This window comes from Triticum dicoccoides, chromosome 1A (genome assembly GCF_002162155.2).
Source record: "Triticum dicoccoides isolate Atlit2015 ecotype Zavitan chromosome 1A, WEW_v2.0, whole genome shotgun sequence".
NCBI lineage: Eukaryota > Viridiplantae > Streptophyta > Magnoliopsida > Poales > Poaceae > Triticum > Triticum dicoccoides.
The window spans coordinates 32,707,721-32,713,964 of NC_041380.1; positions in this window are offsets into that span (position 1 = coordinate 32,707,721).

The window sequence follows — 6,244 nt, forward strand, 5'->3', positions numbered from 1 at the left end:
TCGCGTATTTTTCCGACGCTCCACGCATTTTCTAGGGTTTTTCAGGTCTAAAATCGCAAAAACACTGCCTGGACGTGATGCAACGTCCGTTTTGTGTCCGTTTTCGTTTCAACCTTGCGTGGGGGCCTACGTTGGCCGTGCCCACACGTACGCACACTTTGGTGCAGTTGCATGCATGCGATCACGTAGCCCCAGTGCAACCAGCTACTTGTCGGTCTGCCGGGGAGGGGGTTCCCAACTACGGTTTTTTTTCTACTCCGTCAAACCTCGCGACACTTTTTCCACAAGTTGCCATTACCAAGCACAGCACCCACGCCAACTCGCGTATTTTTTCGACGCTCCACGCATTTTCTGGGGTTTTTAAGGAAAAAATACCCTACACCGATGTCCGAACGTGACGCGACGTGTCTTTCCTCTCTGTTTTTGTCCATATCGTGCGTGCAGGACGTACTCTCATACTAAGCGTTTTTAGCGAGTATTTATGTACAAACGCATCATCAAATCAAAACTCTCGAATGAAATGGACAAAATTAATTTCACTCAAATTTCATTCAACATAGATAAAATATTTTACATACTCGGGCTAACTCAACGATTAAAAGTTCACCACATAAAGTCTACTACTTAGGCTTACAACGACATAACCAAATTAAATAAAAAACACAAAAAAACTACTCGTCGTCGCTATCGACGAGGTCAATGACGGCCGGCCGTCGCCGCCGTCATCGTCGCTGCTGGACCGGTTCGCGAGGTCGTCCCAGTCTATCGGATCGTCGTCGGAATCCTCCTCCGCCGCCGCCGCCGGCGCTTGCTGCCACTCCTGCTGCCACTCCGGCGGCACCTGCTGCCACTCCGGCGCCACCATCGCCGCCTGCTGCGCCGCCATCGCCGCCTGCTGCGCCGCCTCGGCCGCCTGGATTGCGTCCGCAATCTCGGCGGCCTCCATCGCCTCCGCCGCCGCCGCTGCAGCCTCCGACGCCCGTAGGGCGACGTGGTACCCCGACGTGTCATCCGGATCACCGTCCTCGCGGAGGATGACCTGCTCCGGCGGCAACTCGATCCCCGGCGGCAAGGGAGGGGCGGCCGGCGCGGGCGCCCGTGCCGGGTACACACCGTGGCCGCCGCCACGTCTGCGGCGATATTGCGGTGGAGGTGGTGCGCGAAGACGGCCGCTGCGGCCCGTCAGATCGGGGGTCTCGCCGGCCGCGGCAATGGCAGCATGGACAGGGGAGCACCCGCAGGAGGGGAGAAGACGACGTCGCCCCGACATGTAGTGGGCGGCTAGATTCATCATTTCATCGAACTGCTAGTGTGTGGGAACTGTCTTTATGGTGCCCTGCTCGCCTCCCTCCTCCAAATTTGTGACTCTTCTTCCTGAAATCGATGCTCGAACCATCAAAAACAGCAGTAACCACCTAACTCTCTTCATCCGTGCAGCAAACAGAACTGTCTTGTCTGTAAATAAACACATGCACAACGCAAAGCCAGTCTTACAACAAAAGTGAAAAAGAAATGTTTCAGATGAAATCTAAGACTGATATGAACTGGAGAGCGTGCTGAATCAAATTCAAGTACAAAACTTTAAATTGAGGGGTTCCCAGCTGGTAACCACTGTAAGGAAAATTAGTTGACTCGGTAAGCTTTTGAAATATCTGAGAATAGCCAACTACGAAATAAGAGCCATACCCCCCATAAGTTAAGTTCCTCCTCACCGATGTCATCTGGGACATTGTAGCTTCTACCAAGAGTTCCTTGTATTTCATTGCTCACATCCATAAGACCCACCATCTCGTTTTGCATGCTCTGCCGATTATGAAAGTAGGTACGGATTCAGATGTAATCCAAACAAAATAAGCTGAAGATCTTGAAAACATGAAGAATCTGGAAGACAACAGGATGCTGCATACATCTATATCTTCAATCCTGACAATCTTCATCATCCCTTTCAGCTCTTTATTTGCAGCCTTCATTGGCGGCAGTCATCTGTTCAACGGAAAGCACCTCAACATAAGTTTTTGGGAGCCAAAACCAGAATCAATCACGAACTTGATAGGCAACTAAGCAGCATGCAGTCTGTTGAGCATCTTTGATTCCTCGGATGCAAAGGCAACTTGGTCAAGATTACATGTTTGGTCGTACGGCATGTCACATTGTCCTCCATATGTGTATGTTGTAGTGCAGCAACCTCTTCAATTGTAGCTTCCGATGGAGCAGGGGGAACTGCTTGCCTATTGACCAGACACACACTGCTCCCTCCAATTCTTGAAGTTCCTCCTCTAGTTAATCATGCAAGTGTTTTGTGTGCAATATTATAGATGATAAGTGATTAAAAAAAACTATGAAATGTAAGATTTTAATTAATCTTAAATATTACCTTGTTGAAATTAGCAGAATCTCCATGAAAAGCTGACAAAGCATCCTGGATTTGTTTCATATTTTCAGCCAGTTTGTTAATTCCACCCATAGTCTTTTGAACGCACCAATATTCTGACAATATGCATGTATAAATTAGACCTCTAATTTGCAAGGCTAAAAGCTACACATGATGCATCTACAATACCATGAGAAGAGTAATGGTATACCTGCAAATGAAACTGGACATTACACTGATAAAGCATAAAATAAAGTAAGTTGTGCGCAAGAGAAAAGCTTCACCTACAATGAGTTGACTCATACATCCATAAGAATACATGGTGTTGGTTTGGATCAACTTTCAAGCTTCATGCTAGATGAGCATTACGACCGGGAGGGCAGAGGACACAACTTGAAAACACGGCTTGGCACACCACACATGTTGTGCAGCACTACTGGTGAAGCACTGGAGTAAGCAAGATCAAGACAACCCTAATATAATGAGCCAGTGATACGTCTCCAACGTATCTATAATTTTTGATTGCTCCATGCTATATTATCTACTGTTTTGGACATTATTGGGCTTTATTATACACTTTTATATTATTTTTGGGACTAACCTATTAACCGGAGGCCCAGCCCAGAATTGCTGTTTTTTTGCCTATTTTAGGGTTTCGAAGAAAAGGAATATCAAACGGAGTCCAAACGGAACGAAACCTTCAGGAACGAGATTTCTGGAACGAACAAGATCCAGGAGATTTGGACCCTACGTCAAGCAACCAACAGGGAGGCCACGAGGTAGGGGGGCGCGCCCTCCACCCTCGTGGCCCCCCTGTTGATCCACCGGCGTACTTCTTCCTCCTATATATACCTACGTACCCCCAAACGATCAGATACGGAGCCAAAACCCTAATTCCACCGTCGTAACTTTCTGTATCCACGAGATCCCATCTTGGGGCCTGTTCCGGAGCTCCGCCGGAGGGGGCATCGAGCACGGAGGGCTTCTACATCAACACCATAGCCTCTCAGATGAAGTGTGAGTAGTTTATCTCAGACCTACGGGTCCATAGTTATTAGCTAGATGGCTTCTTCTCTCTTTTTGGATCTCAATACAAAGTTCTCCCCTCTCTTGTGGAGATCTATTCGATGTAATCTTCTTTTGCGGTGTGTTTGTTGAGACCGATGAATTGTGGGTTTATGATCAAGTTTATCTATGAACAATATTTGAATCTTCTCTGAATTCTTTTATGTATGATTGGTTATCTTTGCAAGTCTCTTCGGATTATCAGTTTGGTTTGGCCAACTAGATTGATCTTTCTTGCAATGGGAGAAGTGCTTACCTTTTGTTGACGCTCAGAAGTGGCGCGTTTATAAAGAGTGGCTTGAAGCTATGTCAAGAGTAATTCAAACTTACTATTGAAAGTCACTATGAGATGGCTCTCTTCGAGAAGATCAAGATGAATATGAAGATGGTCTAAAATGGAGTTCGGATGCAAAAGTTATGACAACTTCAGAGATGCTCATGTTGACACCAGATTAAAGAATGACTTGAAACACAATTAAGATGTCCTCGTATGGGAAAATGATCAACACAAATTGTCTTCGTCTCGTCGAAACGATCGATTTTGATATAAAAATCATCCCAATCCAAGTTCGTATGCAAAAGTTAGAGCTATCGGAGTGCAGCCCTATCACGAGGCGAGATGTGGCGCGCCCCACCAGACATAGGTCTGATGGGTAGCGCGAGCGAACAGGTGTTCTGCGTGACCGTTTTTGGCCCAGAAGATGGCCTCAAATCGAAAATCGTTCAACATGAAAGTTGTTCGTCTCGTCCAAACTGTCAAGATTGCTTTTGGGCTCGTTTCCATCCGAGATCGTTTACCACTACAAAAAGGACCCGCAAGGTGCAGCCTGTTTAAACCAAACAGTTTTGGAAAGTTCGGACAAAATCAATCCGAATTTGACTAAGGTTTTGGACGTGAATCCAAGCATTTTCCTTGCATGGGAAGTCCAGCCGCCTCTTATATATCTAAGGGGTGACGGCCGATTGAACAACACACAATCGATCAAATCATCTACCACTTTTTATCCTTTATATTTTCTCCCTAACCCTAGTTCTTCATCTTCCTCGTTCTTCGTCTGTCCTTTTGCAGGGCGGCAAACCTCGAGGCCCTAGGGGCGATCAGGTTGACCTAGGGCAGCCCATAGCTGCCGCGCGCTCTGACGGGGTCCCTCCCGGACATGTGGGGTTTCGGGTCCTCAAAAGCACCCGCCGGATTGCTTGTGTACCGCGCTTCCGGACGGGTCTCCTTCGACGTGAGCTGCGGTGCATCACCCCCGGCGTCGAGGGTACACGTTGACGTGTTCGTGTGCGAACACACTTTTTGGCGACTCCGCTGGGGACAGAAGCTTTGAACGGTCTCCGACCCGTTCTTGCTACGAAGAGATCGTCATCAAGTTGATGCAATCTACAAAGGTAATATGAATACCCAATTCCCCTTTGTAGATGCAAATAATCCATATGTTGTTGCTGGATCACCTAATGAGCATAATGTATCGGCTAGCCCTAGTTTTATCAATCATGCATATAATTATGCGCAAGTGCCGATGCAAAGCAATCTTCACGCTTCAAATTCTTATGATTTTAGCAACGTACAACATATGTATCCAAACTCTCATGCATCGGCAACCCCACAAATCCATATGCCGATGAACAACATGATGGGTTTGGTTAATCAATTTGAAACACCTCATGTTAAAATTTCCAATAGCATACAAGAAAGTGTTTCACCTTGTTATTCATCGGCAACTAATTTGCAATATGTGAATCCAACCTTGCCGATTGATGGGAGAATTGGCCATGCTACTACTAGCTATTCGGCCAGTTACTCTCAACCATCATATGCTACACCTCATGTTAGTAATTTGTTAGCACCATATGCAACTGTAGATGTTCATAATCCGGCCCCGCATCTTCATGGTCATAGCCGAATAAGTGAAAAATTTACAGGAACACATGTGCCATCATCAAATACTATAGCATATAATGCATACTCCACGCAATTCAAGAATTTCGGCAACACTCACGAATCATTACCGAAATAATCTGAAAGTATTGCGGAGCAATCCCTTCCAGAAGCAGTTGTGGCTGCATTAAAAAAGAGCTTGGCACAAAACAAGAGAATTAGTGCTCTTTGCCTTGAACAATATGAAAAGGGGTTGTTTCCTGATTATGCTGCAATAAAGGCTAGAGTTTTGCAGGAAGATGAAACTTCATCAATTGATAGTATTGTTGAGAGAGCATATGGTTATACAGTAGTGCATACACCTCCACCTAGTACCGCAGCATATTATACACCCCCTACACAATTGAAAAATTTCGGCAACATTAACACTTCATTGCCGAAAGATCCTAAAAGCATTGGGGGGCAAACTGATCTAGAGCGGGCTGAAATTGAGAGGGGAGTTAAACCTTTGCGCAATAGAGTGCAAGTACTTCGCCAAGAGAGAATTGATAGGGAATTGGCTCAAAGAAAAGAAGCCTTGCCAATTGATATAACCGATGTAAGGAAAGATGATTCAGAACATGAAAGTGCTTCGGTTGAAAAAGCCGAATCAAGAAGTATATATTCTGAACCCATCAAATCCAATGAGGCAAGCATGACTGATAAAGGGCATGGCAAGCATAGGAAAACAACGGTGCTTGATTTTTTTGAAGTCAATGGAACCTACTTCCTGCCCTATGAGTTTCGTGCCATAGAAATTGATGAGCTTCAAGAACAAGAAAAAGTGGCCGAACAAAGTACAGCCGACAAAAATCTTTAGTATAATGATGCACAGAATCAAGAAAAAGATGATGAAGAGGCATTGGGGAGCCATCCAAAGGCGGATC